General features: G+C 41.8%; 1 protein-coding gene across 4 annotated transcripts in view; it reads left to right on the top strand.

Annotated features, from left to right (window-relative positions):
* The first annotated feature begins 577 nt into the window (after positions 1 to 577).
* Positions 578 to 20,725, top strand: part of pak5 (p21 (RAC1) activated kinase 5) — a 173,785-nt gene continuing 153,637 nt past the window's right edge. For 2 of the 4 annotated variants that reach the window (XM_008116081.3, XM_008116114.3), the window contains exon 1: positions 578 to 813. The gene's annotated coding sequence lies outside the window, so the exon portion shown is untranslated. Of the gene's footprint in view, positions 818 to 20,725 lie in introns of all 4 variants that reach the window. The other 2 variants (XM_062957625.1, XM_008116108.3) reach the window with 2 other exon arrangements.

Genomic DNA, 20,725 nt, shown 5'->3' with positions numbered 1-20,725 from the left:
TTCTGTTCGACGGGCATGCTTCCAAACACAAACTTTGCTAGGTCTTACTTTTGGGGGAGGCCTTATATTTAGCAATTCAGCAAAACCTCTACTAGGTCTTATTTTCTGGGGATGTCTTATTTTAGGGGAAACAGGGTAGTTCCATTAATCCAAAAACCTTCATCCAGACCGTGTTTGAAGCTGTAGAAACGTATTCTTTGAAACGCTTATTCTTTAAATCCCAGCAACTAAAACTCCCAAATTACAAAATTATGCTTCCCCACCCCCTCCCAACACCCCACCAGTATTCAAATTTGAGCGTATCAGGTATTTGTGCTAAATTTGGTCCAGTGAATGAAAATACACCCTGCATATCAGATATTCACATTACGATTCGTAACAGTAGCAAAATTACAGTTAGGAAGTAGCAACGCATAATAATTTTATGGTTGGGGGTCACAACAACATGAGGAACTATATTAAGGGAAAGTTGGGAACCACTGTGCAAGACAGATGCCCCTTCTGCCTCGCCTCCCCAGCAGCCTTCCTTGCAGTTCCACCGGGTGGCCGCTGTGTGGCGGTGGAGAGCCCTGGCCGGCGGCAGCCCGGATGTAGCAGGAGCCGCAGCAGCAGGAGGAGAAGAAGGAGAAGGAGGACCGGGATCCACTGCCGCGCGCTGCCTGCCAGCCAAGGCACGCGCACCGCAGGCAGCAGCAGGAGACATGGCGCTGGGAGCGATGGAGCGCTGAGAAGGAGGAGCGTGCAGACCCGAGACATGCAGCAGCAGCAGCGGCAGCATCCGTTCGCCTGAGCCACCTGCCAGCAGCCCTAGAGGTAGGTAAGCAGGCAGGGGCTGGGCGTGGAGCTGAGGCTGGGGAGGGGGCTACCTTAACCACGGAAGGGGCGACTTCCCTGATGGCCGGGAGCCTTTTGTGCCCGGCTTTTCGCGCGGCCCATTGCTGTCTGCCTCTGCTTTTGCCCGGGAGAGAGAAGAGGGAGGCTGCCCGGGTGGGTGTGGAAGGGTGCCATGGCTGGTGTTGCGCAAGGAGGGAGAAAGAGTGTGTGTATGTGTGTGTGTGTGTGAGAGAGAGAAAGGCTGCGGGGAAAGAGCCACCGCTGGGCTCTGCTCCTCTTTCCTTCTTGCCCAGGATGGGCACACCAGGCTCTCCGAGGCAAGACCAGGCTCCGCACAAAGGGCAGCCCGGGTGGGACGACTTAGCGAGGCAGGAGGCGTCTCCACACATGGAGGGATGTGCCATTGTGGGCACATATGCTCACGCAGGTTGGCATCAAGGAGGTGCTGTGGGTGAGACACACAAGAGAGGGTGGAGGGCGCCCGGTGTGGGCACTCTCCAGGACCAACACATGGCATCAAACATTGGGAAACTCAAGATATAGGTCTGTATGTATGGTCCCTTCCACACAGCTGTCCATGAGGTCACGAAGAGTCGGAAACCACTATGCGACTGAGCAGCAGCAACACAGCTGTAGACAATTCACACTGAACTGGATTGTATGGCAGTGTGGACCCAGATAACCCAGGGCCCTTCTACACAGCCCTGTATCCCAGACTATCAAGGCAGAAAATCCCACAATATCTGCTTTGAACTGGGTTATCTAAATCCACACTCAAATAATGTGGGATTTTCTGCCTTGATATTCTGGGATATAGGGCTGTGTGGAAGGGCCCCTAGAATGTCAAGGCAGAAAATCCCACAATATCTGTTTTGAACTGGGATATCTGAGGGCCCTTCCACACAGCCCTCTATCCCAGAATATCAAGGCAGAAAATTCCACAGTATGGGCTCAGATAATCCAGTTCAAAGCAGATATTATGGGGTTTTCTGCCTTGATATTCTGGGTTATATGGCTGTGTGGAGGAGCCCAGGGTGTGTGACCTTGAGCCCTTCCACACAGCCGTGTATCCCAGAATATCAAGGTGGAAAATCCCACACTATCTGAGTGTGGACTCAGATAACCCAGTTCAAAGCAGATATTGTGGGATTTTCTGCCTTGATATTCTGGGATATAGGGCTGTATGGAAGGGCCCCTAGACTGTCAAGGCAGAAAATCCCACAATACCTGCTTTGAACTGGGGTTTTTGAGTCCACACTGCCATATATCCCAGTACAAAGCAGAAAATGTGGGATTTTATTCAGCTTTGTGGAAGGGGCCCTTGTCATTTGAGGGCCCTTCCACACAGTCATATAAACCAGAATATCAAGGCAGATAATCCACAATATCTGCTTTGTACTGGGTTATCTGAAGCCCCGTTCACACAGCTATATAAAATCCCACATTATCTGCTTTCAACTGGAATATATGGGCATATGGACTCAAATAACCCAGTTCAAAGCAGATATTGTGGGATTTTATGCCTTGATATTCTGGGTTATATGGCTGTCTGGAAGGACCCTGAGTCCACACTGTCATGTAACCTAGTTCAAAACAGGTAATGTGAGACTTTATACAACGGTGTGGAAGTAGCCTGAGATGTAGAAGAGAAAGCCAACAAGGGGATGCAGTTTTCCTCAAAACTTAACTACAGTAAACTGCCCCATTTTCAAACATTTTGATGGAGATATCTAGGTATGGTAAACTCTCGGTTAACTGGAACTCAAGGAAAATAATAATAATAATTCAAAGAAATAATACTACTTTCACAAAATTATGTTTATAATACAATAAAACCGTGTCTTTATCTTTTAATAATTGCATTTCAATAATATCAAGTCAAAGCAGGGTGCATGTTATGGTGTTGTATGGGGTATGCTCTTAGTTAGGCCTATTTGTAATAGTAATGGTAATAATAATAATAATAATTAGTAACTCTCAAGTAAACAGAAAGTACAATTATCTATCAATCCCCACAGGTGCCAGTTCACTGAGGATCCTTGCACACAGCCATCTAACCCAGAATATCAAGGCAGATAATCCACAATATCTGCTTGAACTGGTTTATCTGAGTTCACACTGCCATATAATCCAGTTAAATGTGGATTTTATACAGTTGTGTAGAAGGGGCCCGAGAGTCTACTGTACTAGTGAACTGCAAGATATTATATACCAGTTTGATTGGACTCTTTCCTTCTTCCTTTCCCTTTCCTTCCTTCCATGGTACACACCACTAATCTAGAATAGGTTTCAAAGTAACCCATAAACTGGAATGAAAGCACTTTAGACCAAAACAAAAGACGTCTGTTCACATGGATATTATAACTGTGATTTGGCCAGACATGCAACTTTCACATAAGGAAACATGCCTTCTGTAGCTATTTTTAATTAACTTTGCACCACTAAAGATAAAATCCCATGCACTAGCAACAAAAATGTTTAGAATACCATTGTATGTGCAGCCAGAATGTATAGGTTTGTAGCCTTAATTCAAGTTAGATTATTTTTCAGCCTGGAGGGAAAAAAAGCCAAGTGAGGATGTTATTTCCACTTTTTTTAAAAAAAATAAAAATTAATAGCATGGGTAAATATAACAGCATAGAAAAGATTGTTCAAAATGCATCTTTCAAGTAAGTTGTTTGAAGTGAAAGAATCAACTTTTCTTCAGGAGCCAAGTATTGCACAGGAGTTCAGACTAAGAATAGAATAGCACATTGAGAGGGAGAGACAATGAAGGCATTAGGCAGGAAATCTTGAAGACCTGCCAAAGAAATCAATAGAAGATAACACCAAACCTCTTTGATTATGCTGAATTAAGCTTCCAGGCTTAATGGAGCTTCCAGGTTTATTTTTTGCCATTGTTTATTTGAAAAGTAATGGCCCCGGTAGGTGCTGGCTCCTCTCTTTGTCTTACTCCAATATGCCGTAGGGTGGATTACTTTGGATTTTAAGTTTTTTTAAAAAAATTGAATGATTTTTTCCCCCTGACCACAGTGGAGGCAGATACAACAGCTACTGCTGCTGCCTTTACTGGGGACTTGGGAAAGTACAGAAGATTGAAACATAGATGAATGACAAAAGGGAGTTGCTCCTGGCAAATCAAATGAAAGAAAGCCTGCCTTATTTCCCTGAAGTCCTAATTTTCCATTGTGGTCTTCAACTCAAAGCAGCATCTAGTGGTTGGATCCATCCATCTTTTACATTTCCCGTAATGCCTCTGACCTGACACCACCAAGACACTCTGGGAAATTTAAATATTAGTTAGAGAAAGCTGTCCACTCTGCTTATATTGACTGTGTGTACCCATGGGGAGCAGCATTCAGATCCAGACTAAAGTGTCACACTCTGAAATGTTACACCATGCAGTAATTACAACTCAGAATAATGTCACCGACACTGGAGAATAAGGTTGCCCGTCCCCTACATACAGAGTTTGGATCTTTGTACAATAAACCCAGAATTCTGAAATTTAATTTGGAGGAGGGGGTTCAGTTTTAATTTCCTATATCTTTCCGGCCTATCCTTCTTAACAGATAAAGACTGAGATTTTGATCATCAAAGTTGATTTTCACAGAAGAACTGCTGGTTTCCTTGCCATTTGGAGGTGGGCAACTTGAGACTCTCCAGCTATTGTTGGACATCAGCATCTCTTATCTCAGTGGTAGGGAATGGTGGCTGTTACAGTCCTTCTACAGAACCATCAGAGTAATAGAGGAGGAGACTGGGGAGAGACTTGCCTTTTATGATGTGTTTCATGAAGAAGTGATGTAACTCTATTTTCATTTTTTGCTACTTTTGGGTGGATTTGGGTAGTGCATAGTTTTGGATAATTTGGAGAACCTCAGTTTATTTTGAGTGGCTTTGAAGGCAAAAAAGTCCCATGTTTCTCTCTTTGTGTGCTTTGGGGGACTTCAGTGACTACTAATTTAGACATTGTCTGTGTCTTGCTTACCCCATTCCAACTAGAAGGATCATTGATTAGAAAACTGAGGAATCAGTGCAGTCTCTTCTAATACCCATCTAAAAAAGTCTCCTAGCATATGCAAGGCCTCCCTACAAAACTTTTCCAAAACTACACACTTCAAGTTGTTGAATGATATTGGCTAGTTTGCTGATCATTGGTGTCAGCTTTATTCTCAGGTATGAGTTCTCCTTTTGAGGTCACGAGTTTTCTTATTGCTGGATGGGCTAGCAATGGACTTGAGTTTTCCACTTGGCCACATTTTTCTGCTGTGACTTAAATACACAATTATTTTCAATGCCATTTATTCATACAAAAACTGAAAGCTCACTCTTCTTGGGTTTCTGTTCATCACTCAGCAATAGCATTAAAAGTGAGAACTAGAAATTGCTGTAGAAAAATATCTGAGCTTGTCCAAAGCACGATGGAGGCACTTTTCTCAATCCCAACGTTTTCAGAGGTACATGAGGTGGGATTCAGGGAGAAGGTCTTTTCCATAACTGTTCCTGGCTCCTTCCTTTCTGCCACAGTTTTATCAATTTTTTTCTGTTTTAGTCCTGCATTGTTTTAACCTTTGCTTTCAGATTCATGCTTACAATGAGTTTTACTCTATTTACTCTATTTAAATCTTAAATTCATCTTAAGTTTTAGAGCTGTATGCAGTTTATTCTGGAAGCTGCATTTAATCCATCTTTTGGGAAAAAGGTGAAATAGAAATAAAGTGGCATCATGCAATATTTTATCTGCTACATGTCTTTTATTATGTTACTATCAGTCATGGGAACACTATAATAAAACACATGTACAGCGGATAAAACATTTCATAACATTTCCAAAATAAATGCCTGCCTAAGCAAGAAGTTTTGCAAGGTACTCAGCCTCCCAAAGAAAGGACTGTGAAAAGTGGTTTCCTACCCGATGGGGCATTTTCTCCCCATTCTCTTTTTTGTGTCCTTTATCGGGTTTTCCTTGCCTTTGGATCCTGGCTGACAGCCAGTTGATGCTTTCATTGTCAGCATACTGTGTCCTTCCTTCACATTGGAATCTTGGAGATTAGCTTCAGTTGGATGGAATCCACATAGGCTTATTTCAACAAACAGCCCATTATTTCTTCCCAAAGGGGTACTGTCTTCTCCCAAGGCCTACTCTGATGTAGTTCTGCCAACAGCATGCATTTCGTGCCCATGATGTTTTGGACTGCAACTCCTACATTTCCTTTTCATTTTCCATGCCAGCTGGGACCTCTGGAAGGTGAAGTCCAAAACATCGGGATCTCAGAATGTTTTCTATCTCATACTGAACTCTGAATCATGTCAGTGTGAGTCTTGTAGGTATGCTAACATCTCATCAAAGTATATGCATAACAATACAATTAGAACTGTATCTCCCCAGATGTTGTGAGAATTGGATTGCAGCTCTCCAAATATCCCCCCAAGTGGCAAGCAAGCAGAAATTCTGCTAATTGTAGTCTGAGCTTTGAAAAATTACTTTTTTGGACTTTAAATCCAAAAATAATCAGTCCTCTTTGTTTATATGTTTTGAATCTTAACAGGAAACAGAGTCTGTTTTGTTTAATAAGAACTGTAACCTCACATTTAGTGATGACTGCGTATCCGATGCACTAAAAGTATATATTGAGCCCTTGCTATCCGCTGGGGTTTTGTTTCTGAATGCCCTATGGAAATCAAAATCTGTGGATGTGTAAGTCTCATTATATATACTGTATAGTAGAATTATGTCCCTTATATAAAATAGCAAAAATAAAGTTTGGGTTTTTTTGCATTTTTAAAAAAAATATTTTCAATCCATGAATAGTTGAATCCATGGATACATAATCTGTGGATGTGTAGGGCTGACTGTACTCTTTCACTGAATTGTATTTATATAGCTGAAATATCACGACTAACCCATAAGAGAGCACTTTCAAGCAACACAAGAGGAACCGCCAGATCTTGAGAAAAAAATATTTAGAAATAAGACAAAAAGAGCTCTCTTACCAACAGCCCAGCAAGCTAGTTTCGAATATTTCAGTTGCCACAATATGCTGCCTGAGTTTTGTTGACGTACAAGATGATATGGGGGAAGGTGAAATGGGATGGAATATCCTAGAAAGAGAGCCAGTGTAATGTAGTTGTTTGAATATTGGAATATGACTCGGGGACCCCTTCCACACAGCTGAATAAAATCCCACAATATCTGCTTTGAACTGGATTATATGACAGTGTGGGTTATATGGTGTGTGTAAGGACCCTGGGAGACTAGATTCAAATGCCTGCTTAGTTGCGGAAACCTCCTGGGTGATCTTAGACAAATCACACTCTCTCAATCTCAGAGGAAAACAAATGCAAATCTTCACTGAACAAACCTTGCTCAGAAAGTCCCGTGAGAGATTTGCCATGAGTTAAATTGACTTAAAGGCACACAAAAACAAAAGGATGCATGACTGTTCTGTAAACTGTTCTATGTTATTCACTTAACAGCTGTGGGTTCATGGACCGTAATAAAGTTATGTATGTATGTATGAGTGATTGTATGGTACTCAGAGTTGGAGCATTTCATGTTGCAATATTTTGTTGCTGATCTGATATGTTTGTGGATCATTGGGGGGAGGGGGGAGTAGACAAGTTAGATCTTATTTTTTTAAAAGTATACAAGAAGGTCATGCAGACACCTCTCTGAGGCTTTCAGAAGTTTTTGTTGGATGATTGCCATTTAGGCATCTTTCCAATGAAGTTGTGTCCTCTTTTTCCCTTCCTTTGTCTTATTGGTCAGAATCTCAGCTACCGCTCCACTTCTGCTTTGAGAAACATATGTCTCCGCTGTGTATTGATTGCAAATCCAATCTTAGAATTTGCAGACCAGCTGTACATATTGACCTAGCACAATACCTGTCTGAAATATTTCAAGTGTGTTTGTTAGAAGGAGCTTGTCAGTTTTGGAAAGCTTCCTACGCTGAGCACTGAGACAATATATCTGAGCAATGACAATCACGAAAGCACGTGTAAACAGAAAGGGAGATATTGAGCTGTTTGTTATGGCATGCTAACATAGGAGTTGTGCCTGTTTTCTTTGCTAGATTCTTTAGAAAATCCAAAAGATAGTTCAGTAGAGTCTCACTTATCCAACATAAATGGGCTGGCAGAACGTTGGATAAGCAAAAAAGTTGGATAATAAGGAGGGATTAAGGAAAAGCCTATTAAACGTCAAATTATGTTATGATTTTACAAATTAAGCACCAAAACATCATGTTTTACAGCAAATCAACAGAAAAAGCAGTTCAATACATGATAATGTTATGTAATAATTACTGTATTTACGAATTTAGCACCAAAACATCGCAATGTATTGAAAATATTGACTACAAAAACATTGGCTACTAACAAATTGATTACAAAAAAAGATAGAATTGCATAAAATGAACTTACAGTAACAACATTGTCAGAAATTAAATGTGTAAAAAGTTCAGTACTTGCTGCCTAGAGAACAGAACCGGCCCGAGGCAATTCAAAAGGGTATGCAAAAAAAAAAATTGCGCCCCCCGCGCTGCGGGAGGCATGGCCGCACGACACAGCGGCATGGCCAGACCTGGCCCCACCTCCTGCGCTGCGCACCCTGACCCCACCTCCCGTGCACCCAGGCCCAGCCGGCCTGGCCCAGCCAGTCTGCGGTGGGAGTCCTTCCAGGCCACAGCGAAGGCCCAGCCAGGCTGACACAACTTGCACTTTTGGCCCAGTTTCTTTTGGAGCCAACCCAAGATTTTATCATTATATTTATTGTATGTGATCTTTTATGATTTGTTTTATTGTCGATTGACTTGTTTTATTGCTTTGTTTTATATTGTCTGATGTATGGGCTTGGCCCCATGTAAGCTGTCCCGAGTCCCTTCGGGGAGATGGGGCAGGGTATAAAAATAAAATTATTATTATTATTATTATTATTATTATTATTATTATTATTATTATTCCAGACATGGCCCCGCCTCACACACTGCACACCTTGGCCCCGCCTCCCGCACTGCACACTCTGGCCCCGCCTCTCGCATTGCGCAGGAGGCGAGCCCAGGGCGCATGGTGCGGGAGGCAGGGACAGGTCAAGCCCTGCCTCCCGGGGGCTCAATAGTGCCCCCGGGAACATGACGCCCAATGTGGGTGCGTGGTCGGCTTCCCGTGTTGGGCCGGGCCTGCTAGAGAAACATCTGTGGATCTGGGTGGGAGGCAGACTGCATTGGATAATCCAGAACGTTGGATAAGTGAATGTTGGATAAGTGAGACTCTACTGTATGTAGTGATTTACAGGAATCTGTTGCCTATCCCTCAGAACCATCCACGTTCCTTATTTTTCTGCCTCACACTTTGTGTTCTTCCATACTCAGTGGCTCACAGACCTTTGGTGATGTGCTACTTCATTCTGTCCTTATTTTCACACAATTGTGCTTGTATGTTAGTGCTCTTATCTGCCTCAGCACGTGCCACTTGTTCCAGAAGGGTTTTGTTGGATGAATACTTGAGTTCAGCTGTAACTTCAGGATACCAATATCTGAGACTAATGGAAATTGGCATGAGGCTAAACCAGAACTTGTGACCTTTCCAGTTGAATCTGGTTGAGCAGCTATGCATGGTGGCCTAACAGGGACTTAAGTAAGATTCATGCATTTGTTATGTGTCTGGAAATCCCTAAAGAAGAAAGTTGCCATCCCCCTGGCAAATCAGTGTATAGTATTGGCTAGCTCTGGACTGGCCCAAAAAATATTGCTGCCTGTGGTGGAGCAGTTCACGGCAATCCTCCACTTATCAATGTTCAGGAACACTGTACTTAAAGGGAGCCAGCTCTGGAAAGAAAATTCCAGGCATGCCTTTTCTTCCCTGTGACAATACAAATATAATAATAAAGTCAAAAACTGTTTTCTACCTTTTCATGAAGCCTCAGATCTGTTTCTTGAGACAGCTGCCATATTTTGTCCAGCCCTTGACTGTATTGTATTCAGCTTGGTTTGAGTCTCGTGGTGTGCAGGCCCTGTTTATACTGAACATTTTTTTAAAAAATGAAACCATCCTTACCTAAATGATTATTGTTATTATTAATAATAATACATGACTTTATATTTTTAAAAGTTTCTAACAGTTTCAGATTCTCACTCGAAGGAACTTTTTTTTTTGTTTAAATTGATCTGGAAATTTTGCAGCTATGGGACAGATATGGTGCTTTGTTACACTTGATGGTTATAACTATACCCTTCTCCACTAATGTCTGCTCAGATTTCAGATGTATTAGATGTTTGCCTAGGTAGGTTTTCCCGTTTTATACTTGGTGTTATGTGCAGAGGTAATCTAGGCTTCAGCAGTTCTGTTGTGCCCAGCATAGCACTTCCTGGTGCTGCAAGCTAAGCATTTAATGCACCCTTCCCGAGTGCAGTGCCCTCCAGATGTACTGAACTGCAATTCCAATCATGTCAGATCCATCCTAATGTGGATGGTGGGAATTTTAGTCCAGTTCATACAGACCAAGTTGGGAAAGACTGCTGATCTACAATACAATTAAGTCAGATGATATCTCCTGAGAAATACAATATTATTTTCTGTGTTGGTAGGACTATATACAGTAGAGTCTCACTTATCCAAGCTAAACGGGCCAGCAGAAGCTTGAATAATCGAATATCTTGTATAATAAGGAGGGATTAAGGAAAAGTCTATTAAACATCAAATTAGGTTATGATTTTACAAATTAAGCACCAAAACATCATGTTATACAACAAATTTGACAGAAAAAGTAGCTCAATACGCAGTAATGTTACGTTGTAATTACTGTATTTATGAATTTAGCACCAAAATATCATGATATATTGAAAACATTGACTACAAAAATGGCTTGGATAATCCAGAAGCTTGGATAAACGAAGCTTGGATAAGTGAGACTCTACTGTACTTGTATCTATGTGATGTGGAAATCCAGTGATACTATGTACGCACACACACACACATTGCAGTGAATGCAGCAGTTGAGGGAATAACTTGGAAGTTTCCTTTTAGAAGCATGAATAAACAGTGAGCCCTCCACATTAGCTGGAGTTAAGGGTATAGGACCTCTCTGTTGAAAGGGGAAGACCACAAATCAAAAAGATGGTATATTTTACCTTAGAGAATATTTCTTTAGGAATTCCCAGGCCCTGCAGTGTGGTTCTATGAGCAACTTCCACTGGAACACCTCTCTAGTATTTCTAGGTCCTCCAATACAACTCTGTCCAATGTCTGGTGGAAGTTGACCATATAGGTGCTACAGGGCCTAGAGATTCATAGAGAGACCATTTTAATCAAATCCACAAAAGTTAAACTGATAAACCAGGAGCACCAATTGTAATAACATTTTGATGCCATCCATAACTGGACAGTGACAGCATGGTGCCCTGGGTCCCACAGGGGAGGTGAAAGAGCAACCCAGAGCATCATCCTGCCCTGGCTCAAGAATAGATGGTTTTAGTCTATCAAAACATTTGTTCTTCTTGAGGTAACTTTCCAAGCTCTATATTTTACTGCCTAGTGAATGTCAGGTTCAAGTATAAGTCAATTTAATGAGGCTCGTTTTAAAAGCCTTTAAAAATGAAATGAAAATACCAGTTCCATTGTATTTGTGCATACACAATATCAGAAAAGATTAAGGGCAGTGCTGATTTTGAAAAAAAAAATTACACTGCAGTCATGATTCCTTAGTTGTCATATTTTCGAGTTACCCAATAGCCAAACAATGTTCAGACATATTTTAAAAATTGTAAGAGGTCAGAAACAAACCAACAGGAATAAAACACAAAATGATACAAGCAAGACAAACCCCAAAGCAAAGATAAAAAGCAGTGCAACTCATGTTAAAAGCAAAAGTGAAGACAGAAAGAGGTGCAAACCTGTAAAAGGTAAAGGTGTTTCAGTCGTTGCTAAAATGACTGAGAAAAAAGAACCTTCTTCCTGTGTTGAAAAGAGCATATTGTCTTTACATGGAAAAAAAACACTGCTTGTTGTTGTTTTCCCAGAGCTGTGGTAGCTATGACCCTCTCACAGTTGCAAGCTCTTCTCAGAACAAAGAACTCTGCTAGGAAGCATTCACTGTAATTACATTCCATTGTCTTCTCATGGCCAGCAAGCCCCAAATCTATGTATATTACTCTGTGGAATATTTTCTCAAATGGAATTATTTACACTCAATGTGGATGCACAGTAAAACTGAGATTTTGAAACATTTTTTCTCTATTCACATCCCCCACATCCAAGTCTTTGTGACTGCCTAAAGTCAGGGTACCCAACATTTTCCACACTGGTGAATTCCTCATGTCCCAGCTCACGAGGGCAAGTTTAAAAACAGGCCTTTTACCCAGGAGCTAAAGTACCAGCTCTTATTAGCTCATCCAATGGGAAGAAAAATGGTTTGAGATGAAAAACATCCCTTGTGCTCAGGGGCCTGGTAGCACAAAGGAGGTGAAAGGGAAAGAGCAGTGGAAGGGTTGCCCACAGCAAACAACCAGCTCATGTTATTCATTTAAAATGTCCTCCATCCCTTGTGTAATGAAATAAAATGAAGCCATACATCCTTTCATGCAAACTACTAGCTGTCATGATCAACTGATCCTTGAAGTTCTCCCTGCAATCAACTGGGCTGATTAAATTTCTCTGGTTTTACCATGGTGGTAGAAATATATGACTCACAAGAGTTCATGCACAGTTAGCCAGTATCACTCTTCTGCACAGAACATGTAGCCTCCCTGGTATATGCATGCTGTCCTTGGATAGCTTTAAAATAGGTTTAGACAGGTTCGTAGAGGGTAAGGTCATTCATGGGTGCTAATCACTTTATACTACCTTTATACGATATGCTAGAGGCAGCAGTAATCCTTGCTGAGTAACATAAGCTGGAAGTGCATCACATGCATGTCATACTTGTAGGCATATGCAAGTGCTTGGCCATGGGATGGGCATAATGTTGGACTACACAGCCCAACTCTTTCATATGCTGTTATGAATTAAGATTCTCTTGAGCCAGATGTGTCATACGTACACATGCATATACACATTCAACTACGTGAAACTTTTGCTTGGAGAGTTAAAATGCCAGGTGAATCAAATACATAAGTACATATTGTTTGGCAGTGAGCGGTACCTACTCACTGAGTGTGCACTAAGAAAAGGGTGGTACCCTAATGGAAGAAAAATGATTCCCAAGGGATTTAGCTATCTAAGGCAAAGGACAAGATCCCTTCTCCATTTCACACACAAAGGCAACCAGGATGTATCCACAATGTTTTGTTACATTAGCTTGATGCCATCTTAATTGCTATAATCCCATCTGTTGGAATCTTGGGACCTTCCTTTGGTAGGGTACTTACCATTCTCTGCTAGAGAGTTATAGCACTGGAGCTCTCTAATAGGCATGTCAGCTCTAAATTCTAGCATTCTTTATGATGGGCCATGGCAAAGTTGTACCTCTGCAGTGCAACTGCCTTCCTAATTTCAGTCTCTGACCTCTCTGACACAGTACATGGTGGGAGTGACTTCTACCTGAGATCTGATGCCAATCAGAGTAGACAGTATTAAGGTAGGTAGGACTAATGACTTGCCAAAAGGTATTTTCCTATTTTCCACTAGCAAAATGGTGTATTCGAAGCCATTTGCTCTCATTGCCATCTTGAAACACAGGGAATTTTGTCCCAGGAATATGTATGACACATGGCACGATCATGTAGTCTATGTTAGTAGTGCTGTACATGTTGAATAGCAAGGAAAACTGTCTACTTGAAGAGTTCAGTGTTACTGCCCCTGGCCACCATCACCATTTCCCTGCTCAGTCATTCAGAAAGGCCAGAACTGGTATTGTGGAGAAAGTAGAGGAGGTTGGTGCTTCTTTTAGATGTTCCATATCTTGCCTTTCAAAACTCTACTTAGATAAGAGGATTGTTCATTTTTAAATAAGAGATACAGTATAGTACTTAAATTTACCCATGGATAAGTTGACCCAGATTTGGGTTAATTATTTTGACTGACTATATAGGATAGTTGATTGGCATGTTTTTGACTGGGCAAATAGTTGCCCCAGAAATGTATAAGCTTATGGAGAAGGAATCATAGAATCATAGAATAGTAGAGTTGGAAGAGACCTCATGGGCCATCCAGTCCAACCCCCTGCCAAAAAGCAGGAAATCGCATTCAAAGCACCCCCGACAGATGGCCATCCAGCCTCTGCTTAAAAGCCTCCAAGGAAGGAGCCTCCACCACAGTCCGGGGGAGAGAGTTCCACTGTCGAACAGCCCTCACAGTGAGGAATTTCTACCTGATATTCAGGTGGAATCTCCGTGTCCTAGTCTGCAGGGCAGCAGAAAACAAGCTTGCTCCCTCCTCCCTATGACTTTACGTATTTGTACATGGCTATCATGTCTCCTCTCAGCCTTCTCTTCTGCAGGCTAAACATGCCAAGCTCTTTAAGCCGCTCCTCATTCTCCAGACCCTTAATCATTTTAGTCACCCTCCTCTGGACGCTTTCCAGCTTGTCAACATCTCCCTTCAACTGTGGTGCCCAGAATTGGACACAGTATTCCAGGTGTGGTCTGACCAAGGCAGAATAGAGGGGGAGCATGACTTCCCTGGATCTAGACGCTATACCCCTATTTATGCAGGCCAGAATCCCGTTGGCTTTTTTAGCTGCTGCATCACATTGTTGGCACATGCTTAACTTGTTGTCCACGAGGACTCCAAGGTCTTTTTCGCACACACTGCTGTCAAGCCAGGCGTCCCCCATTCTGTATCTTTGATTTCCATTTTTTCTGCCGAAATGAAGTATCTTGCATTTGTCCCTGTTGAACTTCATTTTGTTAGTTTCGGCCCACCTCTCTAGTCTGTCAAGATCGTTTTGAATTCTGCTCCTGTCTTCTGGAGTGTTGGCTATCCCTCCCAGTTTTGTGTCATCTGCAAACTTGATGATCGTGCCTTCTAACCCTTCGTCTAAGTCGTTAATAAAGATGTTGAACAGAACCGGGCCCAGGACGGAGCCCTGCGGCACTCCACTTGTCACTTCTTTCCATGATGAAGACGACGCATTGGTGAGCACCCTTTGGGTTCGTTCGCTTAGCCAATTACAGATCCACCTAACCGTAGTTTTGTCTAGCCCACATTTTACTAGTTTATTTGCCAGAAGGTCGTGGGGGACTTTGTCGAAGGCCTTACTGAAATCCAGGTAGGCTACATCCACAGCATTCCCTGTATCGACCCAACTCGTAACTCTATCGAAAAAAGAGATCAGATTAGTCTGGCATGTAGATGGCAGTAGTCAGTTTATATTCTCTCTTTTTCACATATTTAATATTTAATTGTGTTCTGGATTATTGGTCCATATTGCCCACAGAAGAAACTGAAAATTTCATTTTCTGACAGGACTAAATTTGTCCAGCTGGACAATCGAATAAATCCTGACTTACAAAACTCTCCAATGAGAGTAGTTTATTGATAATAACTTCGCAAGTTCATATTTGTTGTACTCATCCTCCCACATCTTAGAATTAGGGAACTAACCCATGGAATTTACTGTGGGATTGATGTTTGCATAAAATTAATGTGGGCACCCATTTAAAAAGGGGTTTCCTGATGAATCGGAGGCTTTCCTGATGAATTTCCTGATGTTTTCCTGGATGAATTGGAGGCTTTCTGGGAGCTTTGTTATGGGGTGGCATGTGGATACTTTCATATATACACAGTTTCATATCTGAGTTTACATGAGATGAAAAATCCTAACTGAAGGAAAGAAATGGGTTTAACTTTTGCATATTTTGAAGAGGAAAGATATAAAAGTAAAGTTTTCTTAGTGGTGTCATTTGCTACATGATTATTGAATCCCATGTTAGTGTGGTGATAAATCCATTCCATGTTTTAATCTGAACTTAAAGTACCTATTTAAAGTTCTGAACCTATTTGGGTAGCTTGAGATAGAACTATGGATAGCTCCCTTGTCATTTATACTAAAAGCTTAAAGTGGATGGATTCACTGACCCATTGACAACAAAGCCTCTCACTGCCAATGGCAGTAACATATCCCCAAGTCCACAAATACACAGACAGTATTCACTAAATCCTTAGCAATTAAAACTGGAATGAAATTATCCATTTTCTACGTAACAGATCCTTTAAAGACCCTTGTAAAAAAGAAGGGAAATGAGAGAATTCAAAAGGGGGTGGGGATTGGAGGTGATGCTATGGGAATGAGACTAGATTCTCCTCTCAGTGAACCCCATTCAGTTTTCTCCTCTGGTTTTTCACACTGCTTTATATTTTCCATCAAAAACCATCTCTTGTTATCTATTTGCTCTAAAAGTTTAATTGTAACAAGAGATGCTTTATGGGACATGTGTGGGGGATGCTGGGAAGAAAAATGTACAGTAGGAGAAATGGTTCCCCATCTCTCAAGTATCTTTGACTTGCCCGCCACTGGTGCAATTTTGTTCCCTTTTTTTCTCCCCTTCCTTCCCTTCCCCTTCCCCTTCCCCTTCCCCTTCCCCTTCCCCTTCCCCTTCCCCTTCCCCTTCCCCTTCCCCTTCCCCTTCCCCTTCCCCTTCCCCTTCCCCTTCCCCTTCCTTCCTTCCTTCCTTCCTTCCTTCCTTCCTTCCTTCCTTCCTTCCTTGCCAGTGCAAAACAACCCTGATTCCCGAAGGGGACTCAGGGCGGATCACATTACACATATAAGGCAAACATTCAATGCCTTAACATAGAACAAAGACAAAGACAAACGCGGAGCTCCGAGCTGGCCTCGAACTCATGACCTCTTTGTCAGAGTGATTTGTTACAGCTGGCTGCAGCTGGCTGCTCAACAGCCTGTGCCACAGCCCGGGCCCAACCTTATAAATGGTTGACTTATAAATCTTATGGTAAAGCAAAGGATACTTGTTCAGACCTTGGTGCTGAAGTTATATGTTTGTAAAATGTTCATTGTTTTGTGTTTTGTTTCACTTTAAGTTGTTAATGTATTTATATAAACATAATTTAAAAAGATTTAAATAGTGAATATTTCATAGAAATGTCAAAGACTAGATTGGGCTCACTCATGTGAGGGCTGTTTCAGATATTTTAATAGAGCAGTGTACAAACACAGTGGAATGACAATCTTCTACTTTTGCAATCGTTTGCACCAGCAGACATATAAGAAATCCCAGAGAGCTTATGCATTGGTGGTCTAGGTCCTAAATACTCTAAGGCACCAAATCCCATATGATCTTGAAAGCTTAGTAGGATCAACTATGGCTAGTACTTGGATGACAGGAAACCAGTGAATGCCAGATGCTGTAGGCTATATTTCATAGGAAGTAACAGACAAAACCACCTCTATTCCTTACCTAAGTTCTCATAGGACAGTTATTCTCAACCTTTGGCCCTCCAAGTGTTTTGGACTTCAACTTCCATAAATCTTAGCCAACCTACTAGCTGTTAGGAATTGTGGGAGCTGAAGTTCAAAACATTTGGAGGACCAAAGGTTGGGAGCCACTTTTGTAGAAGAATGGGCTTTTAATGGGGTGTGTGATGTGTTTCATTTTTATTATGTTTTGAAGTTTAAAATATTCTAATGTAGTGTTTTAATAGAATTGTTTATTTCCTCTTTTTAAAATGCAGTAATAGAATTTTAGTTATTCTTTGTTTTAAACTGTTGTAAGCTGCTTTGAATCTTGCGATGAAAGAAAGGCAGGTTAAAGGAATATATTGTGATGCAAGATACTTCACTTCGGCAGAAAAAATGGAAATCAAAGATACAGAATGGGGGACGCCTGGCTTGACAGCAGTGTGTGCGAAAAAGACCTTGGAGTCCTCGTGGACAACAAGTTAAACATGAGCCAACAATGTGATGCGGCAGCTAAAAAAGCCAATGGGATTCTGGCCTGCATCAATAGGGGAATAGCGTCTAGATCCAGGGAAGTTATGCTCCCCCTCTATTCTGCCTTGGTCAGACCACACCTGGAATACTGTGTCCAATTTTGGGCACCGCAGATGAAGGGAGATGCTGACAAGCTGGAAAGCGTCCAGAGGAGGGCGACTAAAATGATTAAGGGTCTGGAGAACAAGCCCTATGAGGAGAGGCTTAAAGAGCTGGGCATGTTTAGCCTGCAGAAGAGAAGGCTGAGAGGAGACATGATAGCCATGTACAAATACGTGAGGGGAAGTCATAGGGAGGAGGGAGCAAGCTTGTTTTCTGCTGCCCTGCAGACTAGGACACGGAACAATGGCTTCAAACTACAGGAAAGGAGATTCCACCTGAACATCAGGAAGAACTTCCTCACTGTGAGAGCTGTTCGACAGTGGAACTCTCTCCCCAGGGCTGTGGTGGAGGCTCCTTCCTTGGAGGATTTTAAGCAGAGGCTGGATGGCCATCTGTCGGGGGTGCTTTGAATGCGATTTCCTGCTTCTTAGCAGGGGGTTGGACTAGATGGCCCATGTGGTCTCTTCCAACTCTACTATTCTATGATTCTATGCAATTTTTGAAAGTAGGTCTGAATTCTCAAGGTCAGGAAAAGCAAATGTATATTAAATATCTCAGTTGTGGGGTCAAGTCTCTTGTTCTGCCAGAGGCTTGGCAGATTTTGAACATTTAGAGCTGGCGAAAGAGATATGTTGCTCTGTGTTTATAGAAAGCTGTAATTTTCTTGTGCAGATAACACTCTCCTTAAGTATCCAACCCTGTATGTAATAAGGATTTTGCATGCCCGGTTGTGCATCAAAATCAGATTGACAAAATGTTTGGGGAAGATATTTTGCACCCACAATTAGACATTAATTTTGCAGTCACTGCACACACAGAAAACATCTCTTTGGTGACTATTTTACAGATGCTTTTTACCTGCCTCATTTGCTGCATGTAAACAGGGGCTTTCTACACCAAGAATCAAATGATCTATTTGTGGCAATGGGATGGAGTGGGGTGGATGGAGTGGGGTGGGTGGAGAGGTAGGCAGAGATTTAGGAAGGAAACCATAATCACAACCTTTTTCTTTTTGGGTATAAACTTTTGGTTGGAAACTTAAAATAACAGCATAGATGGAGTGCAGCTTTGGAGAATATGTGGCAATCCTAGAACCTATTGGCCACTTATACACGGACCATCCTCAGCAGGTTGGTTGAACAAAGCAGTAGAAGCACTATCAACTGAGAAGGCAGGGAAGCAGGATTTTGATAAAGCAGACTGTGTGGATGGTTCAAAGTGAAGGGATGCTCTGAAAAATCTATCTTGGGGTTCTTTGGAAATTCTCCCTTGAGTTGGGGTTATGCTCCCCCTGAAAGACTGTGTTCGCAGCTTGGGGGTGCTCCTGTATCCTTCTCTCCAGATGTCAACCCAGGTAGAAGCGACGGCCAGGAGTGTTTATTACCAGCTTTAGCTGATACGCCAGCTGTGGCCTTTCTCAGATTTTGAAGACCTTAAGATGGCAGTGTACATGCTGGTAACATCAAGGTTGTACTTCTGCAATGTGCTTTACATTGGGCTACTATTGTACCAAGTTCAGAAAATTCAGTTGGTTCAAAATACAGCAGCCAGATTGGTTATAAGAACATCTAGGAGTGAGTATATTACATATATCCTAAAGTCACTCAGCTGGCTGCCAATTTGTATAAAGTGTTGGTATTGACCATTAAAGTTCTACATGGTTTAGGTCCAGGTTACCTACAGAATCACTTTATCCTGTACAATCTGCCCCAAACATTGAGGTTCTCTGGGGGGTGGTTACTCTTACCAGCCAGAGCTAGACCAGCTACCATCACCCTTTTCATTGGCCGCCCCACGACGGTGGAACAACAGCTAGATCAGCTGCCAGAATTTAAAACACAAGTGAAGACCTATCACTTCTGGCAGGCCTACCCAGACAGTTTTAATGACAAATTTTAAACTTCCACTCTATCTAACTTTTATTTTGTGTATTTATGTATTTCATGGAGATATGTTTTCATATGTGTATTCTAGAGAATGTTTTTAAATGATTATGTTTTTTAGCAGTGTTGTAACCTGCCTCGAGCTGTGAGGAGAGGCGGGTAAGAAATAAAATTATTGTTAAGATGATGATGATGATGATGATTTGCCCATTTATCTATATTTAACATGTTCCTAATTTGAGGGTTGCCACCTGGAATGGAGACATCTCTAAGTGGAGCAAAACATGACTTTAATGTTGTTATCCACATAAAGGGATCTATACTGTAGGATTATTAGACACAAAAACAGCTGTTTTATGAAAACAGACAAAGTGGAGTCACCTTTCAGCTGCTGCAGGGATTCCACACAGTACATCGTACATTTAGCCATTAATCTGATACAAAGAGAAACAGGATTTACTCTAGAACTTCTAGATGTTCTGCAGTTATCCTAGTGTTCTAGAGGTGTAGACATCTATATCAGGTTGGATCTGGTCCAGTCCACTGCCCACATTTCCACATAATATAATACCTCTCCTTGGTACTATGGCTAGCAGATACACAGAAAAGAAATGCATTGAGGACAAAGGAAGTACCCTTCTCACAGCCAAATCTTTATATTCTGGTTTGGTTTTCCATTTGTTTAGAATGTCACTGTATTCTTCTTGCTTAAGGTGACTGCTGTAGTGAGGAACACAACCAGAGAGCACACTGGGTCACTTACTTCCCCGATTCAAATTCAATAGCAATGCAAGCTGCTAAAAGGCTCATATGAAGGATGAAAGTACATGTGGGAGAACAGTTTCACTGAATAATCTTATTATTCCTTGAATAACAAAACTGTTCCTGGCATAACACATTGTCTATTTTTATTTTGAGTGATATATTGACAGCTACACAAACTTAAACATCCTTCAGCTGACAAATGTCACTGGTTTGTCTCCCCTTCACTTGCATAAGATGATCCACTTATGTGTTTCAT

This window comes from Anolis carolinensis, chromosome 1 (genome assembly GCF_035594765.1).
Source record: "Anolis carolinensis isolate JA03-04 chromosome 1, rAnoCar3.1.pri, whole genome shotgun sequence".
NCBI classification, from domain to species: Eukaryota; Metazoa; Chordata; class Lepidosauria; order Squamata; family Dactyloidae; genus Anolis; species Anolis carolinensis.
This window is presented reverse-complemented; position numbering and strand designations above follow the sequence as displayed.